Genomic DNA, 24,332 nt, shown 5'->3' on the forward strand with positions numbered 1-24,332 from the left:
GAGGGAGAAGATGTCCATTTTTGGAGGTGATGAAATTGAGGTCCAGAGAAGTTATGACTTATCTAAGGTCACACAGCAGATAAGTGGTGGGCCTGGGATTAGAACCTTGGTCCTGGCTCTCAGGCCCATGCTCTTTCCACTAGGCTGTACTATTTCTCATTGAGGAATTTTCTACTAAAGTTCACTTGGGACTTTTAAAAGTTGAAGGAGGTGTCAATTCCATCAGCCAATTTCCGTGACTAAAACCAAGTGAGGAAGGGGATTAGATCGGCCCATCATCTCATAATGAGTGAGTGACATAGCCTCTGGGCACTGTTATACTATCTAGAAGAGCTTTAATCAATCAATCAATTTTATTTACTGAGCACTTCCTATAAACAGAGCACAATACTGAGCGCTCGGGAATAGTACAATACAACAGAATTGGTAGACATGAGCCTTGCTCACAAGAAGCTCTGCTGACTTCCTTCTCGGGCAGGTTTGTGTCAGTAGCGAGGAATTAAAAGACATTTCCAACTGCATCCAATCCCAGTTGGAGAGGATAGACAGTTTTTTTCAGCAGTGCTTCATTTAATAAACCAGCAAAAATCCTCTTAAGCGAGAGAAGAAAAATGAGACCATTTTCTTGCCAAGGTGACTTTACAAATAGTAATTCACAGACATGTTTATAACTGCCTTGTCTGCTGGGAGAGACACAAGCTTCTCAATTTCCCTGCTTTTGTGGGCTCATCCTGTGTCAGTAATGCTCTAGTTATAACACCAACTGAATTTGCTACCTCACGTTTAGAAAGCAGCACATTTCAAAATAGCATATTTGCATGAGGCTACAATCCTGCTAGAGCACTGGAAAAAGGACTCTGACAGTAATCTGTAGGTTTTCTATTAATAAAGGTACTAAATACAGAGATGGGAATTTGTAGTTCATCTCAGTGACCAATTCCAAATCTTTACATCATCAAAATGAGAAATACCGGGTTATGACCAAGATATATTTTTAATTACATTTTGCATCTTGCTACCACTTAATGAATTATATGAACTGGAGTTAGTGCTGGGTATTTTTTGAAATTCTTCCTACTTCAATCGTATTTATTGAGCACTTACTGTGGGCAGAGCTCTGTACTAAGCACTTGGAAAGTACAATTGGGCAATAGATAGAGACAGTCCCTACCCAACAACGGGCTTCCTAGTTCCTAATTGCTTAGAGGTTCTTGAGTGCTTGAGTACTTGTCAGCTGCATTATGTTAGTAGTTGGACAGTTAATGGAATGACCTTGAATCGCTCACCCACATATGCCAGACAGCAGGTAAAACAAACAGGCCGACTTTACCTCTGGTTCCGTGAATTTTATGGTCCAGATTGGAGATATGGAAATACTAGTTTGCAGTCCACGTTTGGGTTTTTCTTCTACTTCTGCTCTTACTCTGTTTGCCACCTCGTGGCAGGAGCCATTCTTATGAAAATGAGCTTTCCTTGGCTCTGCTAGGCTTGGAGAATAAGAAAGGAGCCCTGCCTGCCATTTCCTCTTCTCTCCCCATTCCTTCTGTCCCTTCCTCCTGTCCACTTTCCATCCCAAGTCCCAGAGGCTTCCAGTATTCTCAGACCTCACATGTCTCCAGCTTTTGTGTGTTCTTGCTCTCTTGCTTCTGTCTCTGGATGGGGCTTCTTTTTCCAACCCGGGGCTTTGGACAAGAGGAGGTAAGGCAGGAAGGACACAAGACATCATTCATGTCTTCCTGAATTGCTCATACTGCTTTGTCTTGTCTTGTGCTGTCAAGTCATCTCCGACTCATAGCGGAGCCATGGAAACATCTCTCCCAGAACGCCCCACCTCCATCTACAATCGTTCTGGTAGTGGATCCATAGAGTTTTCTTGGTAAAAATATGGAAGTGGTTTACCATTGCCTCCTTCCTTGAAGTAAACTTGATTCTCTGCACGCGACTCTCTCCCATGCCGCTGCTGCCCAGCACAGATGAGTTTTGACTTGTAGCAGTTTGCCATCCACTGGTTAGCCACTGCCCAAGCTAGGAATGGGTACACCTCTGCTTGACTCTCCCTCCCACAGTTGAGACTGGAAGAGTACTGGAAACTCTCCAGGTGTGACCCTGAGAGGGACATACTGCTTTCCCCTATATGCTAATACCTATGTTAATTAAATCAGTGGGATTCCCCCACTTTAGAAAGCATTTGATCTTAGAAACCAAGTTTTAAAGCTGATCCACCTACCATTCTTGCGGTCATCTAATAAATACAGAGGAAATAGTTGTTGTCTCCAGAACTGTTTTAGAATTTGGTTATATGGTTGAGGTGTAACCAATGGAAGAGTTTGAGGGTAAGGTAGATTTTGCAGTGTCAGGCTTGGCATGGCCATTTGCTTGGTTTCTGTGAAGCAGTTTAGTTTTCAGATGGGGTCTGCTCTGCATCTGAAGTTGGAGGAGTAATGCTTGTAGCCTTTACCTCCACCTTGGTTTCCGCCAGCAAGTACTGAGCCTTGGAAATGGCATTCTTGTACACCCGGATCTGTAGGGAATGGAAAGACTCCATCTGGGATTTGACGAACTCAATCTTATTCCATAAAATGACATATATGAAATTATGTTATGCTGCATGTGCAGTGTAACACATGATGTCACATGCGTCAAAATTTCCATTATTTGACTGATGAGTTACATCAGTGGCCATTTTTGCCAGGAGACTGCAAGGTTTACTAGGACTGGACTTCTGTGACATCCTCTCAGCCACCTTCAGTGGGTGGAATTTGGGTTGGAGAGATGGGCAGGCCTAGGTGCTGTGTGTTTCCCTTTGACCCTTATGGAAAAGTGCAAAAACTGAAGTTTAGCCTACAGGCCATGGGACTGCTGTAACTGAAAATTAATGGGACATTTCCCCTTTTCAAGACTTACCCCAGGGGAGCGGCAAGAGGGAGTTTGGGGGTAGAATTTGAAATACGCTGCAGAGGAGGGATGAGTGAAAACCTGTCCAACAACTCACAACTTTGGTCTCGTTTTTGCCTCCTCTCTTTATCCTCCCTGATCTATTCAGTGTTCTAACCTTGCCAGTTTTTTCTCTATACTATTTCATGGATCCATTCCTTCCTCTTTACCTTCATTCTTCTGACCACCATCTGGTTCAAATTATTTCAGCAGGATTCCTGTAAAAGCCTCCTTATTGATCTCCCTGCATCAAGCTTCTCCCCTCTTCAATTAGCTCTCCATACAACTGATCATAGCAGCATGGTGTAGTGGATAGAACATGGGCCTGGGAGTCAGAAGATCATGAGTCTAATCCCAGCACTGCCACTTGTCTGCTGTGTGATCTTGGGTAAGTCACTTTACTTGTCTGTGCCTCAGTTACCTCATCTGTAAAATGGGGATTGAGACTGTGAGCCCCATATGGAACAGGGACTGTGTCCAACCCGATTTGTTTGTATCTACCCCATCGCTTAGTAAAGCGCCTGGCACATAGCAAGCGCTTAAATACCATAAGCATTACTATATTGTATTTTAAAAATAGCATTCGGATCACATTACTCCAAAAAGTATCCATTTCTCTTCAAATTAAAAAAAAACACAACCAACCCTCTTCTTAACCATTGGATTTAAGGCTCTCCTCCGGTTGTCTCCCTCCCTCCCTTCTGCTTTACCCTAGCACACATTCATTTTTCTTTCAAACTAACCTAATTTCTCCTCATTCACAACTTTCCCATCTCTAATCCATTGATCATGCCTCTTTCCCTGCAAGGAACTCCTTCCTTTAATCTGTTAAACCATGTCCCTTCTGACCCTCAAGCCCTCCTAAAAAGTCATCTCCTCCAAGAAATATTTCCTGACTAATCTAACATTCCTACTCTTGACACCTCACTGGATACACTTTAGGAATAATAATAAAGAAAATAGTAATAATTTTGGTGTTCAAGGGCTTACTATGTGTCAACCACTGTTCTAAGCCCTGGAAGAGATACAAGTTAATAGGACTGAAGACAGTTCATGTCCCACATGGGGCTCACAATCTAAGTAAGAGGGAAAGCAGGTATTGAATCCCCATTTTACAGATGAGGAAACTGAGTCACAGTGAAGTTAAGTGACTTGCCCATGGTCACAGCTGGCAAGTGGCAGAGTCAGAATTAGAACCCAGATCCTCTGATTTCCAGACCCAACCTCTTTCCTCTAGGCTATGCTGCATCCCTAGGGCCATATGTTTTTATTCACTAGTGTTTGGTGGACCTCTAGTGTATTCAAGCCACTGCAATAGGCACTGGGGAAAGGTTCACGGTTGATCATTAGACATGATTTTTAAATCACAGAAGGTTCAAGAGCTAAGACTCAGGGCTTGGGTTGGAAGAGACTGATCACAGACACAGGTGGAAAAATGTTCATTTCCTTACTTTCGTCTATATCATTTGTCCATGCTTTTGCTGATCTGTATATTTGTTCATTTTTTTCTCTTTTCTCCAGCCCCTTCCCACCCCCGGTAGAATTTAAGTTACTTGAGGGCAGGGGACGTATGTTTTCTATTTTATGTTTTCTGATAACTGCTCTGCACACTATGGACATTTAGTAAAAGCTCTGATGAAGGAGGAGTAGTGAGGACCAAGTACTCATATCCCCCCCAGAATCCTTATAGAATAGCACTTGGAGAAAAGAAAAATGAGAAAAGCTTTCAAGAAAAACATGCGGTGTTAGCAAAGACAATTTTGAATACTTCGTAAGAAAACTTTGTATTAGATTCATCCCTTCATATGTTGAATGGAAGTCTTACCATTATTCATGAGAAATTTATATGAAGTCCATCCCATTGCATAATACTATTTGAGTGAGTAAGAGAGAGATTGATACCTGAACTTTGAAAATCTTCGAATGAAAGCTCGAGGGCTTTCTTTGAAGGATGGAAATCCATTTAGCTCCATAACTGGACTACTTTTCCCTTCTCCTTAAATTTTCCTTACCTAATCCTAGTGGATTACATAACCACAAATTTCCCTAGTTTTTAATAAGCCTATATGTCCCACATTAAATAGTCTGATTCCGGTTTTGACAGTTTTCAAGGTTGAAAAGAAATACCAATTGTATTGAAGAATTCTCTCATAGGCTTCCTTGATAGATTACCATAAATTCAATGCATGATTCCTAGAATGGGATTACCTAGAAAATACAATCATTCAATAATCACATTGTTCAAATTCCTCCTGTAAAATCTTTTTCTCTGGAAATAGTACAATTTATTTCTTGTCGTTATTCCTCCCTAGATAAGCATCTTTCCGCTAACTGCTAATTTCATAGTCTGGTATGCACTTTAAGTTTCTTTCCATAAACGCCTAGTATGAGTCAAACCTGTGGCATAACCCATAACTAGACTGTGTCTCTTTGTTGAGTTTATGATCTGTTTGATATATGCCCTTTGAAATATATGTCTGCAGGCTTATGGGAAAATTAATAAAATAGAAATTAAAAGTTACAGTTCTGAAATGATATGCTACCCTTAGCATATGGAACACCTCACATGAACACTTATGGGGTTTGTTGCAGATTATAGACAGTTACTCAATGGGAGATAACTTCTGAACTATGTTGCTAAATCTTATTTGACAGATTTTGGATGTATAATTTCTATAGTATTTTTCTGTTGGGTGAGCAATATGTCAGCTATGATTCAGATGACGTTTTATTTCCAAGCCTGTGCTCTTCTCTCTCCCAGCCAATCTCTTCCCAAATAATTTTGGCAGTAATGCTTATTCTTTTTAATGAAATATTTTTTGAAGTTGAAAAGGCAATGCTTTAGTCTATTCACAAGTTAGGAGACATGATTATCCAGAATAGGGAAGAATCAATAAATAGTATTTATGAAACCCCTCCTCTCTGCAAGACACTGTATATTTAGTACTAAACACTGTACTAAACATTTGGCAGGGTACAGTAGAATTAGTAGACATGAATCCTTCTGTCAAGGATTTTATTATCTAGCATGAGAGACAGACATTAAAATAAATTACAGATAGGAATAAGAAAGAAAAGGGGATACATCCTGCAGGAGTTAGTGCTTAAGTAAAGGGTACATACTCAATCACTAGTATTTATTGAATGCCTACTGCATTAATTGCATGGGAGATTATCATAAAATTAGGATGCAGAATTTACAATCTAAGATAAAAACAAAAATGCTGCTAGAGCCTGTGAGGACTTAAAGGCTTGTATTGTCTCATGCCGTCGAGTCTTCTCTGCCCCATAGCGATGCCAAGAACACATCTCTCTCAGAGAGCCCCACCTCCATCTGCAATCTTTCTGGTAGTGTATCCGTAGAATTTTCTTGGGAAAAATATGGAAGTGGTTTACCAGCGTCTCCTTCTAGGCAGTAAACATGAATCTCCATCCTTGACTCTCTCCCATGCCGCCCCTGCCCAGCGTGGGTGAGTTTTGACTTGTAGTAGATTGCCTTCCACTCGCTAGCCACTGCCCAAGCTAGGAATGGAATGGATATACCTCTGCTTGACTCTCCCTCCCGTAGTCGAGACTGGAAGAGTACCGGAACCTCCAGGTGCGACCCTGAGATGGTAATTTAAGGACTCAGGTGGAGTGAAGTATTGAATAGGCTGTAGGTGGGGATATAATCAGGGAAGATTAAAAACTAATTGGGGAAGGACCCCTGGAGGAGATGTGATTTCAGAAGGGTTTTAAAAATGGGGGGAAAGCTGTCATCTGTAGAATTGGAATGGGGATGGAGTTCTGGGTAAGGATGATGGTGTGAGCAAGAGCTGTGTGCCATGAGAGATGAGAATGATGCTCAATGCCTAGACCAGCTAAAGAGGAAACGGGTGTAGAGGGAGAAGAGAGTGGGGTAAGTGGGAGGGAGAGAGCTGATTTAAGAATTGGGTTTTTTTTTAACTGTTTAAATTTAAACCATTTACTAACTTTCAAACATTTTTGCGGCAGAATTCACTAAAGTGGTGGAGAGCAGGTGTTCCTGAGGGATTGAGAACAAGCTGTTCACATGGGAGAAGCAGCATGGCCTAATGAATAGAACACAGTCCTGGAAATCAGAAGGGCCTGGGTTCTAATCCTGCCTCCACCACACATGGTATAGTGAATACAGCCTGGGCCTGAGAGTCAGAAGGTCATGGGTTCTAATGTTGGTTCCACCACTTGCCTGCTTTGTGACCTTGGACAAGACACTTAACTTCACTGGGTTCTATTTACCTCATCTGTAAAATGGGGATTAAGAGTGTGAGTCCCATGAGGGAGGGACTGTGTCCAACCTGATTAACTTGTATCTATCCCAGCCCTTAGTACAGTGCTTGGCACATAGTAAGTGCTTAATGAGCACCATAAATAATTAACCGCTGGACTCCTGTGCTTTAAAGCTTTGCAGTCAGGAGATTGTTTGGTGAGTAGAGGAATGGCTAACCATTTGAGGCTCTGAAGAGTGGAGAAATGTGAGCCTAATGGCATTTAAGAAAAATGATCTGGGCTGCAAAGTGAGGTATGGACTGGTTATGGGAGAGACTGGAGACATAGGGAAAACAGTAAGAAAGGTGATGAAGTCGAACTGGATATGACAAGCCTTACAGAAGGTGTTTTCCAGTTCCTTGCCCCTAATTAGGTTTTTCCCTCCACTTTTATCATTTAAACACATTTGAAAGACCTGCATATATATCACCCCAACCTTCTCAAATGTAAACCCAAACCGCCCCTTCACTTAACTTCTGTCTTTAATGGATCTGTTTATCTCTGTTGAGATGAGAGGGGTGGAAAGAGATTAGAGATCACTTGACAAGCACCAAAGTTGCATGTACATCACCTGAGGTAATGATTGGCTTTGCTTAGTTTGGGGAGAAGATAGGAATTAAACTCTTTAGGAATAAGAAAAACCTTGGATACATTTTGCGAATGCCATCTATTTTGGGTAAGGACCCACCAAAAACTGGATTCCTGTCTTCTGCAAACTTCGTGGAATGATTACAGAAGCGGTTTGGCTTCTGCCCAGGATAGCATAGCTAGAGTGACAAGAAAAAATGTGTCTACATTGAAATTACTCTTCCACAAATGCCAGATTTTCTCCAGTTCCCAGACTGGCAGTCAAATTTTTAATGTCATAATAGGAGAAACCATTTCTAGCTAGTGTAAGCTAATTCCTGAAAGAGTTAATACCTTCAGACCATGTAACATAACTTGTATTTACCCCAGTGCTTGGCACTGGCTTTGACTTATTTTATTACTATAGAAATACTATAATAAATATTAACCACTTACTATCGCAAACATAAGGTGGGCCAGCCAGAGAGTGTGGATGACTCAGTTCAAGCCATCACCACTACTGGAGAAACAAGACAAAACATTAAACAAATGTCCTGCTGGTGGTAGGGCATTCCTTTTTTCCATCTAATCATTAGTGTTTGAACATTATTCATTTGTGCACTACCATATTTTTATGATCAAAGAGTGTAAGGGTGCAAAAAATTCCCTTTCAAAGATGCTTAAAGTAATGTATGGAGTCTCATCATGTATGAAGTCTCATGATTGTCAAGGTCAATTTTGAATCAAAAGGCAATGCTGTTTAGGATAGGTGTTTTCTAGGCAAGGAAGAACAGAGCCCAGTGGGTTTTACCAGTCCAGGGTCTTGCTAAGAATAGTTTCATTATCTAGAAACACTTGAATATGCAGTTTGGATTTTAGGTAATCAGAGAGTTCCCTCTTAAAATACTATAATTTTCCTAAAGTCTTGCTACTTCTTAATATTGACTAAAGGTAAAGGGAATTCATAATAGTAGTAGTAATAGTATTTATTTAGTCCTGTTTGTGTTCCTAGCACTGTACTAAGTGCTGGAAAGAAAAGCAAGTTTGAGAATTAACATGGTCTCTAGCTTCCAAAGAGTTTACAATCTGAGGCTCCCAGGATGTTCTGGGACAGATTCAGATCCAGTGAAATTTAGTGGTGGAATGCTTTAAATTCAAATATTGAACGAATGACAGAATTTTTGTTAAATCATACATCTAGGGCATCTAGAATGGTGACCATCAGCAACCCAGGCACAGATGAGCAAAGCAGCATTATGTAGTAAAAGGAGCCCAGACCAGGGATTTCCCAGACCAGGGATTTTGAGGATCTGGATTCTAATCCTGATATTGCCAATATGCTCTGTGACCTTGAGCAAATTGCTTAACTTGGCTGTGCCTCAATTTCCTCCTCTGTAAAATGGGGATTAGGACTGTGAGCCTCACGTGGGACAGGGACTGTGTCCAATCTGATTTACTTTTATCCACCCCAGCGCTCAGTACAGGGCCAGGCATGTAGTAAGCACTTAAAAAATACCACAGTTACTGTTCTCCCTCTTACTTAGACTTGTGAGCCTTATGTGGGACTTGGACTTAACCTGATTAACTTGTATCTACCCCAGCTTTTAGAATAGTGCTTGACACATAGTAAGCACTTAAGAAATATATAAAAAAATGCCAAAGGAAGCTACCTCTTGTTATCCTGGCTGGCATGCCAACTTTCTCTCAGTAGCCCTTGCTACTGTCAGTTGTCAGTTCCGGGTGTCATTCTGAAGTGTCGTGCGTTTGTCCCTTCGCGCTTGAGTTCCTCTTGTGTTACTGACCTTTCCCGGGGAGGTAGTGGTCCCACGTCTCAGGATCCATAAGGCCGACTCAGGAAGTATGGCAGGCTCCCCAGCCAGCTTTTGCCCTCCATCTACCCCAACAACCCACAGTTCAGTACAGCGACCAAATTGGTCCCTGCCGGGTTGCATTCCGTATTTTAATTAAGAAATCTAAAGTGGACATGCCACAGTTTAATGGTTCATGGGGGATATCTGGGCTGCAGAGTGGGTGTAGGCCAGGCAGTGCATAACTCTGTTTTCTTCCTACAATATACCAGGCCCCATCCTCCCTCACCACCCATCTACCTCTCCGATTGCTATGGTCCACAATCAGCAGGCAGGGGGTTTAACATTAGCAGCCTGGTCCAGCTAGCACATCTAGGAGGGGGAAAAGGTGACAGTTACGGAGTTAGCATTCAGAAAACATTCCAGAAAGCCACGCAAGTCCAACGCAACATACGTGATGGATCAGTCGGTATCATTTTGGTAATGCAATGGCTTTTTCTATATAAAAGTAGGAATTTCCTCAATCCTAAGCATTCATCTTGTGAACCACAGCTCTCTGTGGTTGCTACTTACTTATTCAGATGACACCAGTCGTGCTTTGGATAATAGCATGTAAACCGGTGGATGGCTTCCCGGGAGAATGGGTTGCCCAGAATATATTGGAACAAAGGAATTCTGCAGCTGACTTCAGTGGAGTCCTATTGCATTTTTCACTTTAAGGTGTACCATTCATTCAGTCGGTCATTACTGAGTGTCTATTGTGTGCAGGGCGCTGTACTAAGAGCTTGGGAGAGTAGAGTATAATAAACAGACACATTGCCTGCCCACAGCAAGCTTACAGTCAACTTAGAAAATACATGGCTGGTGGGAGGAACAGGCAAGGACTGGGGAAGGGCCACAGGATGACGTGTTTAAGGGCCACATGCGTGTTAAGGGAAAGAGATGACTGCAGTCTGGGGAGCAGCAGCAGTGTGGAGATGACTGAGGACAAAGAAGGGCCCCACATTTAGGTATAGGGCTGCCTCTGGCCATTTACGCTCACGGGCCACCATTGACAGCAGGTCATCAGTTAGCAGCAGGGCAACCACCAAGAATCCAGCAGGCAGTGCCCTTGCCCTAGGAGTTTCTAAAGTGGCAGTGACTGTGCCAGAGGTGCCAGCAGTGAAGGATTCTGTCCAGAACAGCTGGACTGAAAGGTAGGGCTCAGATTTACTTGTATCCACCCCAGTGCTCAGTACAGGGCCAGGCAGATAGTAAGCACTTTAAAAATGCCACAAATGTAGGGCTCAGAGTTACTGCTGTGTTTGCTCTTCCACCCTTCCAACCCCGACTTGAGAAGCCCCCAGATTTCAGACTGCATTCTGTTTCTTTATAAGCTCCCAGGACAGACCTTGCTCTCCCAAGCAAAGGAACGGTTTTTAATCAGATGTGTGTGTTCTTCTGCAAACAGATAGCTACAGAATTGAAGAGGTTAATAGGAGGATAACTCCTTTCATAGAATTACTGGGTAGCGCAAAAAGTACAGTGCCAGCACAATCCCCAAAAGAGTAAACAAAACTCATAACTGTTGCAAACAATAAATTGTCAATACCTTATAGAAGCAATGGATAATGAAAAGTTATAATGCCTATAGTTAGTATCCTCTTTAAGAGAATTTACAGAGTCTATGAAATTAAATTCTGTGCACAGTTCTCTTAATTTGTCCTTAATTAAACAATACTCCATAAATGGTGCATTCAGTGACCAAATGTTCAGAGACAGCAAAATGGTGGGTCCCAAGCCATTAGGAATGAAATAAAGTCAGTCCCTGGAGAGCCTGCAAGAATCTGGTCTCTCTAAGTGACAACTGATGGTTTAGGAAAGATAATTAACTTTGCAATTACAAACTGCAGCTTTCACCAATGCTGTTTCTTCCAGCATAATCTTTTAAATGTTGTTGTATTTTTATAAAGTGTGATTTTTGTGTTCGGGGACCGGAGTAGAGGAAAGAACACTCTGAATGCTATTATAAGTTCATAGGGAATTAAGACCTTAGTGATGAATTTAGAAGAAAATTATTTTTATTTAAATGCCTGATCAATATCTATTTAGTGTGCAATGGTTGTGCAGATTCTGAAACTGAAATGTTGGCAGGAAATTTACACAGCAAACAACAAAAACATTTAGATTTCAAATGAAATGGGACAAAATGGGAGTCTATTTTCCATCACAAAAGAAATGAGAAATTCCTCTGCCATAGGTAAAGAAATGAAATCAATTTACTTCTGTTTTCTGGTAGCTTTGGCCTAATAGGCTCATTTTATATACTTTTTTTCTTCATGTGGTAAAGTAAAAATTCCAAGTTTATTTAATAGGACCTATTAAGAGGAAGCCATTTAGCCTAGTTTCCCCTACTCTCTTGCCTCACTCTCTGCTTGTAAGATCTATCTAGAAGTTGGAAGTCAGATCTGTTTAGAAGTCTATTACTGATAAGCAGCTTGACCTATGGGAAAGAGCACAGCTTTGGGAATCAGAGAAGTTGGGTTCTAATCCTGGCTCCGCCATTGGCTTGCTTTGGACCTTTGGCAAATCAGTTAACTTTCTCTGTGCCTCAGTTTCCTCATTTGTAAAATGGGGATTCAATACTTGTTCTCCCCTGCTCTCCCTACCACCATGTTAGGCAGTGAACTCCACGTGGGACCGAGACTATGATCAAACTAATTATCTTGTAATTACCCCCTCAGTACAGTGCTTGGCACATAGTAAGCACTTAACAAGTACCAGTAAAATAATTATTGCTGATTTATGCCTGAGGTGGCCTGTGGAAAATGAGAATTGGACCCTACAATTCAACATGAATTCAAAAAGACACCATCGTTTACAAAACAAATGGCAAGTTGATGCAATTTTCTGGATAATTCTGCCCCAAGAAGGTAACAGGAGGGAAAAATGGGACCTTACACCTTTATTATTGCAATTGAGTATCTCAGCTGGGTGAATTCCCAGATCCTTAAATTGTTCGGCAATCTCCATTTTTTCAGAGTATGTCTAAGTTGTGGTGGCCAGGTCTACACAGAATAAAGGTCTACAAATTGAACTGGAAACTATTTACCAGCTATGAACCTGTAGATTGCCAAACCGGGTCATTCATTATATAAAAGAAGTCTACTTTGACATCCTACATAACTTGAATTTATCGGGTACTCACAGTGTTCTACTTCTGAACTGAGGTTATCTAGAGATATAGCATGTGAGGAAAAGTGAGGCAACCCTTCCTTTATTGGCCACACATCCAAAAACTTGCCATAGAAGCAGAGTGGCTTAGTGGAAAGAGAGCGGACTTGGGAGTCAGAGGTCGTGGGTTCTAATGCCAGCTCCACCACTTGTCAGCTGTGTGACTTTGGTCAAGTCACTTAACTTCTCTGTGCCTCAGTTACCTCATCTCTAAAATGGGGATTAAGACTGTGAGCCACACAGGTGACAACCTGATGACATTGTATCTCCCCCAGCACTTAGAACAGTGCTTGGCAGATAGTAAGCACTTAACATTATTTATAGGATTGGATAATAAAATGTATAAAGAAAATCTGAGGGTAATGGGAATAGTCAACCTAAAGAAGCGATGGCATAGGGCAACACTTTTAATATTCTTCAAGTATTGGAAGAGCTTTTAAAAAGATGTTGACAGCTAGTTATCTATGCCTACAACAGATATCCCTACAACAGATAGATAACAGATAGTTGTTATCTATTCCCTATCCCCAGAACAGTATTTGACACATCTCCTTCTCTGTCCCCCCTTCATCTCCCCTCAGCTAAGCCCCCTTCCCCCGTTTTCCTCTGCTCTTCCCCCCTCCCTTCCCTTCCCCTCAGCACTGTGCTCATTTGTATATATTTTGATTACCCTATTCATTTTGTTAATGAGGTGTACATCCCCTTCATTCTATTTATCGGGATGTTGTCTTGTTTTTGTTTCATTCTGTTTTGCTTTGCTGTCTGTCTCCCCCATTTAGACTGTGAGCCTGTCAGGGGGCAGGGATTGTCTCTACCTGTTGCCATATTGTCCATTCCAAGGGCTTAGTACAGTTCTCTGCACACAGTAAGCCCTCAATAAATACTATTGAATGAATGAATGAACATAGAAAGCACTTAACAAATACCATCATTATTATTACAAAAAAAAAAAAAAAGAGAAATGGGCTTAAAGCTTTTGCATAAGGGTTGTAGGCAGGATTGCCTACCATCCATAAATTCACGGAGAAGCCGCAAAAATGAGCTAAAATTGGTAGGGTGCTTGAAGTATGAAAAATATTCCGATGTCTGTAAATATGGGCAGCCAGCGTAACAGGGTAGAGGCCTGGAGATTCCTGGGTATGCGATCGCTGCCATCGCCACAGCCTTTGCTTCCTTGTTTAAAGGGGAAGGTGCTTGGGTATGACCTTTGTCATCAGTCCAGGAGTTACGCCTATCTGAACAGTCGTCCCCACCCCCATTCCTTGATAATGCCTGCTTTCCACCACTGTAGTGGGAGAAATTCTCAAAGTGGAAACAGTTTGGAAGTCAGTGATTTTTCTGTAAACGTTTTGGACACACCATCTCGGAAGCTGGCAACCACGGTTGTTTGTAGGGTCCACATAAGGAAGAACTTCCTGTCATGGTCGATAGACACCAGAATGGCTTCCTGAGGGAAGTCTTCCTTTTGGGAGGTGTTTAAGACAAGGGTTGATTCTTATCTGAATGGGATGATTTTAATGCATCCTAGTTTAAGAGCTAGGAGAAGGAGCTAGGGCAAAGGCCAGGATCCCTTCAGGCCTCAGTTGTTTACATTCTTTTGGTGTTGAGTGGACCTGAGGAGAGCCTTGCTGATTAGAATCCATTCACTTCTTTCAGGGAAATAGCACAAGTGTCCATGTTAAGGTCTTTGATATAGTTTAACTCTAAATCTGGAAAGTTCAGTAGATAAGTAGTGTGTTCTTGTTGACTGACCTGAGGGTTTCTCTGAGAAATAACCCCCAAATGCATAAATACAGACACTTACATTCTAGAATGGCCTGGGCTGGGAAATATTCCATTTCCATAATGACTGGTTAGGAACTGGCCAGGTATGTCTGGGGTGCCTCTAATCTGGATTCTAGTCTGTGAAGTCCTTGTGGTATGGGATCATGTCTACCAACTCTATTGTATTGTACTTTCCCAAGGGCTTAGCAAAATGGTCTGCACACAGGTATTCAATCAATACCGTTGATTGATTGATCAGGTGCCTGAAAATACTCACATGGGTTTGTGGAAATTCCATCTGTGTCCACAGTAAGACTAAGCCTTTGGGCAGGTATCTATAATGGTTCTGATGGGCCCGGAGCAGAGGAAGCCTGACAGGCCCACCAGGCCAAAGTTCACGCTCTCTCATCCTCTCTGGAATGTTTTGCACCTACCCAACCTCTGGCTTTACACTCTCCTTCCAATCACCGTCGGAGACTGCTCTTTGATTTAGAGTGAAGAGGAGTGTGTGCTGCCCAGACTCACTTGGAGGGCTCCCCTGAGTCAGTCAGTCAGTCAATCATATTTAGTGAGCACTTACTGTGTGCAGAGCACTTGGGAGAGTACCCTATAACGATATGACACACAATAGATCTGAGATGGCTGCCCCTCTGTCCAGCTGGTCCCACAGACTTAACGCCACCATTTGTCATTGCTCATTCGCGTTCCATCTTTTACGGTGAAGAACCGACTTACTGTGAATCTTATTTCCACACCTCATCACTATCAAAAAAATGAAGTGCCTGTGCTGACAGCTATGTTCAAGATACTATGGGATTTCAAAGTAAAGACAAGGGCCAGACTCTGTCCCCACAAAGTAACGTTTTTAGATGGAGTCTGAGAACTCCTCCTTGAGTTGAATTACTTCAGGGAGAAAGGTTTCTCTGAATACTCGTAGTCCACCATTTTCTATGATGGAAAATCCTAATTGCTTATCAGGGAGGATTGAGTAAAATTACATTCATTAATATTTCTAAATGGAAAATCTTGCTTTCTGAATGTACTCATTAAGACAGTGCATCAAACAAACTCTAGAATCCAGCTCTTATTAATTAGGTGGCAGAGCGCAGAAAATATTGCTGCTTCTTCACAGACAGATGGAAGGGTACTGGGTGTTATGACCTATTCTAGGCTTATCCCAGGGGTTTTTCCATGGCGTCAACTTAAGTACCTCACTCCCCAACATGGGTCTTACTCCCATTTGTCATTAAAATAACCATCTTCAGACTTCACAAGTATGTACTCAAATTTAAATCCTATTTTAGGAGTAGCAATTCGCATCTCTTCACAGGTTCCCGGGGAGTTAAGCATGGTGACTGCAAGACTGCCAAAATCTCCTTAGGAATAGGAATGCCAGCCTAGTTTTTCTGATGCCCCATCCGGTAGCTGTCTGGTCCTGTTATATGTCTGATACAGTGTTGGATAATTACTCAATTAATTATAATAGTACTAAATATCAGTCCTACTATTTCCTCCCTTGTTACCTTATTAGCATCTACCACCAAGGTAAGGTCTATTTCAGAGTGGGCTTCAGCATGTTGACAGGTGTTCATTGAGTGATAAACACTTGGCCTAGTGGATAGAACATGGGCCTGGGAGTCAGAAGGACCTGGATTCTAATACGGCTCTACCACTTATCTCGTATGTGACCTTGGCAAGTCACTTAACTTCCCTGTGCCTCAATTACCTCATCTGTAAAATTGTGATTAAGATTGTGAACCCCAAGTGGGACATGGGAATGTGCCTATTTATTGTACTCTCCCAAATACTTAGTACAGTGCTCTGCACACAGTAGGCATTCAACAAATGCGATAGACAGACCTACCCGGACTGTGTCCAACTTAATTATCTTGTATCTACCCCAGTTCTTGTTACCATAGTAAGCACTTAACAAAGCACTTAAATTCCATAAAAAAACCACACCTTTCATTCAATTGTATTTACTGAGCGCTTACTGTGTGCAGAGCACTGTACTAAGCGCTTGGAAAGTACAATTCGGCAACAGATAGAGACAATCACTACCCAACAGTGGGCTCACAGTCTAGAAGGGGGAGACAGACAACAAAATAAAACAAGTAGACAGACATCAATACCATCAAAATAGATAAATAGAACCATAGATAAATGCATATCATGAATAAAATAGAGCAATAAATATGTACAGATATATGCAAGTGCTGTGGAGAGGGGAGGAGGGTAGAGCAGAGGGAGGGAGTAGGGGGAATGGGGAGGGGAGGAGGAGCAGGGGGAAAGGGAGGGCTCAGTCTGGGAGGCCTCCTGGAGGAGGTGAGCTCTCAGTAGGGTTTCGAAGAGGGGAAGAGAGTTAGTTCGGCGGATGTGAGGAGGGAGGGCATTCCAGGTCAGTGGTAGGATTGTGGGCCAAGGGTCAACGGCGGGACAGGCAGGAACGAGGCCCAGTGAGCAGATTAGCGACAGAGGAGTGGAGTGTGCGAGCTGGGCTGTCCCTCTTTTCTCGTCCTTTTCCATTTTGCATTTCCTTGAAAACCTTAGCATTCTCTGCTCTGGTATGTCAGAGAATTTGCCCTTTCCCATGTTAGTTCAGAAGGAATGACATGCAGCCAGAATTAAAGCCCTATTCGGTCACTGAAGACTTGAGAGCTCTCTTCCATTTTCCCGAGTATGTAAAATCATTCTTAAAATGCTGGCAGTGATTTTCGAAGATTCAGGCATTGAGAAAAGAATCATATGACAGTGGCTTAGGGTTATTCACTAACATATTTACAGTACAGCTGTACATTGGTAGAATTTAAGCAAGAATCAATGCAATGTTCTGCATTTGCATTAATTAACACAACACTGGCAAGTGACACTGAACATAATTTAAAAAATATATTTTTAAATTCGCTATTGTTTATGTTGACCTCTTAGGAATTTAGAACTGAAATATTTTCCTTACCAAAATAGTTTTTCTTCTGTTTTACAAGCCTTCTGTCTTCTTGTTGTTGGTTTTTCTCCTGACTGCTTTACATCTCGTGTATAATAAACAAAAAATAGCTCAGTACTGTAAAGTTGCCAATTCTTCACTTTGCATTTCTGGGACCTGTGGTTAATAAATAATGACAGGACCTATTTTGACTGGTGTATAGGCTAATCCCTGGGAGAAAATGGTTTATAGTCTGAGTAACGGAACATGGCATATTTTTCAGTAAATTCAATTCAATTGCATTTTTTGAGCACTTACTATGTGCAAAACACTGTGCTAAGCTCTTGGGAGAGTACAATATGATGAGAAACAAAAGGTTTTTTAAGCATTTTGGCCTGCAAAAATGTTTATCTATCAGAGAAAGTGTTCACCAGACCACTCCCAGTTCTTTGGAAACTTTATCCTATTCTGCATTCTGTTCTATAGAGCACTCAGTTATGGGAACTGAAAAGTAAACCTTCAATCAAATAGTTTCTAACTTGTAAGGAGTATCTTTACAAAGTTTACTAAGAGGTAAACTGAGACCCAACTTCTGAAGTCACCAAAGTAAAAACAATTCATCCAAATCAAATGGCTTCCATTTTATCCTAATCTTCTTTGATCTCTCAGCCACATTTGGCACTATGGACTACCTTCTTCTCCTGGAAACATTATCTCATCTTGGTTTTATTGACCCCGTACTCTTCTAGTTCTCCTCCTTCTCTGATGAATCTTGCTTAGTTTCGTTCCTGGGCTCTTCTTCCTCCCTTCTTTAACTGTGGGTTTCCCTAAAGTTCAGGGTTCCCCACTCTTCTCACTTTACACTAATTCCTTAAGTGGTTGCTATGTGTCATCCACTGCCATGGCTTCAGCTATCACTTCTCTGCAGGTGACTCCCATATCAATTTCACCAGCCCTAACTTTTCTCCCAGTGACTCTTTTGAACATCATAATTTTCAGACTCAATGTTTTGAAAACATTTACCTATCACATCTCCACTTTTCCATTCTCTTCTTTGTCCTATATGTAAATTAATTTGGGTCTTTTCCCACTGATAAAATATGAGCTACTTCAGGGCAGAATCGTATCTATTGTATTCTTCCAAGTACTTAGTAAAAGCAGTCTGCACATAAAATAAGCAAACTTGCTTGAAAAGATCCATAGGAAATATGTGATGAAACATGGTTCATTTCCAAAATGAGGAAAGGCAAACTAAAAATAGATGAAGGGATAAAGGAATAAATATAGGGCAATGTAGAGAAGAAGAAAGCACAAGCCAGAGGGGCAGGGAGGTCATTGGACAGGAAGATGCTAGTCTGAGTTTATTTCTTTTAGGCTCTCTGCCTAATTTCTTTAGCACCATGAGCATGCTGGTGCAGGCTAATTTGTAAGGGTTCTATCGACCACTGATTCTCTAGGCTACTGAAAGAGTTCACTGCCTCCAAGGTGAGCACATAGTTTAACAGGGTAGTTCATTTAAGAGCATGTCCAAGCATATTAATATCCTATTGAGAATTGAAAATATTTTGCAGTTATATGCCAGGACTTAAATACTGCAGCCTACTCAAATTATAATGTTAATAATAATGTTGGTATTTGTTAAGCGCTTACTATGTGCAGAGCACTATTCTAAGCGCTGGGGTAGATACAGGGTAATCAGGTTGTCCCACGTAAGGCTCACAGTTAATCCCCATTTTACAGATGAGGTAACTGAGGCACAGAGAAGTGAAGTGACCTGTCTACAGTCACACAGCTGACAAGTGGCAGAGCCGGGAGTCGAACTCATGACCTCTGACTCCAAAGCCCAGGCTCTTTTCCACTAAGCCACGCTGCTTCTTTGTTGGATGAATTTTGTTGACCTTCTAGTGTCACTACTCTACTATTTCTCCTATCCCTAATTCACTTTAATGGATGTCTCCCACTGTATACTGTAAGTTTCTTGTAGGCAGGAACCCTGTCTCTCAACTCTGTTATATTGTACTTTCCCAATATGCTTAGTACAGGAAGTGCTTGATAAATACCGATGATTGACTGCTTGTCGCTGTAAGCTGGGAATATAGATACAACGCATCCCCCCCTAAAGTTGCTTTATGTCATGGTAAGGATAGCTTTAGGGTTAGTACAGAGTTTGGAATTTGTTTAGAAGGTAGTTTTAGTGGAAGAGACTCTTCTTTTCAGGAATGGTCTTCATTGATTCAATCGTATTTATTGAGCGCTTACTGTGTACAGAGCACTGTATTAAGTAATTTGGCAACAGAGACAATCCCTACCCATCAATGGACTCACAGTCTAAAAAGAGGAGACAGACAACAAAATAAAACGAGTCGTCAGGCATCAATACCAACAACATAAATAGAATCATAGATATATATACATCATTAATAAAATAGAATCATAAATGATATATACGAATATATACAAGTGCTGTGGGGAGGGGAAGGGGGTAGAGCAGAGGGAAGTAGTAGGGTGAATGGGAAGGGGAGGAGGGGCAGGGGGAAAGGGAGGGTTCAGTCTGGGAAGGCCTCCTGGAGGAGGTGAGCTCTCGGTAGGGCTTTGAAGAGGGGAAGAGAGTTAGTTTGGCATTTGTGAGGAGGGAGGCCATTTCAAGCCAGCGGTAGGACGTGAGCAAAGGGTCGACGGCGGGACAGGCGAGAAAGAGGCACCTTGAGGAGGTTAGCGGCAGAGGAGCGGAGTGTACGGGGTGGGCTGTAGAAGGAGAGAAGGGAGGTGAGTTAGGATGGGGCCGGGTGATGGAGAGCTTTGAAGCCAAGAGTGAGGAGTTTTTGTTTCATGCGAAGGTTGATAGGCTACCACTGGAGGTTTTTGAGGAAGGGAGTGACATGCTCAGAACGTTTCTGTACAAAGGTAATCCGATACGATTTTTTTTTCAGAAAGGAAAGAAATTACTGGGGTCAGAAACTGAAGATAATATGCAGGTTATAATTGTTAGTGAAATTCGACCCATTTTATTGTAAACTCCTTAAAGGCTAGGAACATATCTTTTGCTTCTTACATATTCTTCTGAGTGCTCAGGACTGTTTGGTTCAGTATTGAAAATGTCTCTTCAAGACCACCAAGAGAGTTTGGAGATTGGTGACTGGCAGTAACATTTTGCTGTTTTGAACTTAACCCAGTCATATTACCCTGTGCTCCTCTCCTCACCTTCTAGTATCTGCTCTTGAATCAGGAGTGTGCTCATTGCCTAGGGTTGGCAGGCAGTAGCTATGTACTCTGGGCAAAGGAACAAAGGTGGTGCAGCTTCACGCACTTCTGGGAGCCATTTTGAAGTCTTCTGTTGCTACTGGCAACATGGAAATGGAAAATATTGAGCTTTGGGGTAATTGTAGAGGGATCGAGGGCACTGTTTTTTTCTTCATAATCAATAGTGGTGGGACTTGTTAAGAACTTAATATGTGTCAAGCACTATTCTAAACCCTGGGGTGGATACAAGACAATCAGGTTGTACTCGGTCCTTGTCCCACAGATTACAGTCTGAGTGGGAAGGAGTAGGATTTAATCCTCATTTTTTTTTTACAGATGAGGAAACTAAGGCACCAAGAGTTAAGTGACTTGCCTAAGGTCGCACACAGAGGATTAGTGGTGGAGCTGGAATTAGAACCCAGGTCTTCTGACTTCCGGATCCAGGCTCTTTCCATTAAACCATTACCTTTACCCTTCTGTCTTCCTTAAGGGAGGCGTATTGGATGTCTTTGAGGTCATCCATTGTAAAAATAATAAAGCAGATATAAATGATAGAAACTATAATTGGTTGGGCAAATTGTTCCTTTTTGTCTGCGATTTTATCGGTCTTTTGAGGTTGCTCTTTCTCCTACATTAGCAGTCTAGTTTCCAATGTAGTCCAGCCTACATTACCAGCTAGTTTCCTACTCTTCCGCCCTAAGACACTGAATAAAAGACTTCCTTTGGATAGCAAGACCGCTCAGTGAGGGGGATCTCAGTGGGAGGAGGGAGGGAGACAGAAACGAGTAGAGGAAGGAAAACTCCCTCTGAAAACACTGCAGTTTTGTGTACAGAGCTCACTCCGCAGGGGTGCAGAGCAAGATGAGAAACTGACCCTATATGTTCAGTGGGAAAATCAAAAAGTAGGCCAAGTGCACATTAGTTAATATTAAAGTGTGAGTCTCTGGAATTGTTTTGCAAATCCCTCACTCACTGGTCTAATTAGGGAAAATGGAAGATCCCAATGAATCAGTAATTTTACACCAGTGGAAAGGTTGGAGTTACATAAATGTTTACCTCAGTAATCCAGCCAGAGTGGTATGCCAGCATTTGAACAATTTTGGAGGGACAGGGACATTGATTACCTGCCAAAGTCCGGTCATATTGCTTCTGAAATTACGCAGAACCAGAAAGAAAGTTAGGGAGGACTCTGGTCATTGGCCACCCTCAGAAATAATAGAAAATGGCATAGGTCCCACAAATTCCATTTTTCAGATTTCTACATAGCAGGTCACTTTCTTCCCTCTAAACTTACCCTTCCATCTGGCAGGGACATTGGACGTACAGCTGCAGTCATCTATCATATCTACCCAGGATGTTCAGAGATGGATAAAATAAATTACATTCTCCTCTTTTTCCATTTCTCTTTTTTTTTCATGTTTTGTCTTCTTAAAATATAACTGAGAACATGTGCAATGAGTGATTTAAGATCACTACATTGACCTGTCATCCCATCTCTTCTCCTATGTGTGTGTGTGTGTGTATATGTGTGTGTGAATATTTGGAAAAAGCAAGAGCAGCAGCGACAGTCTTGCCGTTAATCATTGCTTCCCTTATGAAACACCTATCACCAAGCCCCTGATAATGTAGTGTTTTTCTTTACTATCACTGAGTGATTTTCCAATAATTTTTAAATACTCATCAGTAAAACATTTCTACAAGGTTATTAAGTCCTTCACAGCGTGGTAGAGGGCCACTTTACCGGGAGCCAAAAAATGCATTAATACATTCTTGTGTGTGAAGTAGGTTAAAAATAATATGTACACCGGAGATAATGGAAACATGTTGACACTATTAAGGTTATCACACATTTGAAGTTACCTTAATTGTAATATTGAGCAAATTGAAGATTATCAAGTACAGTGTCCCTGAACATCCTGGAGCAGCATCTTTCCCATTTGACTAATTGCTGTGACACTTGAGATCTCAGTGTGATGTTTTCCTCTGCACAAGGGTACAAGTGGAGGCCACAGCACCTCTTTAAATAAACAGACAGATGTGCTTAAATAATAAATTAATTTATAGAGAGAGAAGTTGGAGCGAGGTTTATTCTCTGCCAGCTGAGCAAATGGGAGCTGTTTGCATTATTTGCTCCAGTGAGCACATCGAAAAGAAATAGATTACTTATAGTCCCTTACCTGTACAAGATGGAATTCCCAGGGGGTGATGGACTAAGAATGTCTCTGATCCTTTGGAAATTGCTCGAAGCTTAGGAGACTGGAAAGAGTAAGTCACCAAAAAGCCCTGCCCCATTTTCTCACCCTATTCTGCTTCTTTCAGCTCTCAAATGGGATTGAGACCATTCATTCATATTTATTGAGTGCTTACTGTGTGCAAAACACTGTATTAAGCACTTGGGAAAGTACAATATAACAATAAACAGACACTTTCCCTCACCACAACAGGTTTACAATCTAGTGGGGGAGCGCCAGACCAAAATTTGGGGATGTAAAAAGAAAGGAGAGAACTGCTGCCGACACCCATAGCAAATTCCAGTTTTCCATCCTGGCACCATTGTTTATGCCGTTTATTGTTGTATCTGTTAAATGCTTACTATGTAACAAACACGGTTCAAAGTGCTGGGGTAGATAAAAGTGAATTGGGTTTGACACAGTCCCTGTCCTGCATGGGGTTCGCAGTCTAAGTAGAAGGGAGAACAGGAGAACTGAGGCGCACAGAAGTTGTGACTTTGCCCAAGGTCACACAGCTAGCAATTTGCAGAACCCATGTCCTCTGACTGCCAGGCATGTGCTGTCTTCAATAGGCCACATTCCCTCTCATAATGCTCATGATTTCATTTCAGATGCTGGTTTGTAGTTTTACAGTTGGTATGTTTTACGAAACCTGGGAATGTTTTGTGTGTTTTGGTGTAACCTTCTCGGTTTCTTTGCTCTCTGCCTTGACCCCTTTTGTGATGTATTTTCCTCAGTCTCCTATTTCTTCCCTCAGCTATATGTGCTGTGGTTCTTTCAGTCTTCAACAACATAGCAAAGAGTAGCGGCGTGGTCTAATGGGTAGAGCGCAGGCCTGGGACTCAGAAGGACCTGAATTCTAATCCTAGCTCTGCCTTTTGTCTGCTGCGTGACCTTGGGCAAGTCACTTAATTTATCTGTGCCTCAGTTTTCTCATCTGTAAAATGGAGATTAAGACTGAGCCCCATGTGGGACCTGATTACTTTGTATCTACCCTAGCACTTAGAACACCGCCTGGAACATAGTAAGCACTTAACAAATACTATTTTTTTAAAAAGAGGGTCTATGGCCCATTTTCATTTGATTATCAATTCCAGGAGGGCAGAAAATTTGTTTTTTTAAATGACTTTGTATTGCTCCAAGCGCAGTACTTTGTCTTCATGAACTTAATGACATTCATCGATGAAGATTCTACTGAACTCCAAACCATCTGATTCCTTAACTAAATCAGTCAATTAAGCAATCATAGTTACTGAGCACTTACTGTGTGCAGAACACTGTAAGCCCGTCAAACGGCAGAGACTGTCTCTACCTGTTGCCGACTTGTTCATTCCAAGCGCTTAGTACAGTGCTCTGCACATAGTA

At 41.8% G+C, this 24,332-nt stretch overlaps 1 long non-coding RNA gene across 1 annotated transcript in view; it reads left to right on the forward strand.

Moving 5' to 3' along the window:
• LOC120638571 overlaps nt 1-24,332 on the forward strand; it is a 284,021-nt gene that overhangs the window by 92,693 nt on the left and 166,996 nt on the right. The gene's annotated exons all lie outside the window — the stretch shown is intronic.

The sequence above is a fragment of the Ornithorhynchus anatinus genome, chromosome 8 (assembly GCF_004115215.2).
Source record: "Ornithorhynchus anatinus isolate Pmale09 chromosome 8, mOrnAna1.pri.v4, whole genome shotgun sequence".
Lineage (NCBI taxonomy): Eukaryota > Metazoa > Chordata > Mammalia > Monotremata > Ornithorhynchidae > Ornithorhynchus > Ornithorhynchus anatinus.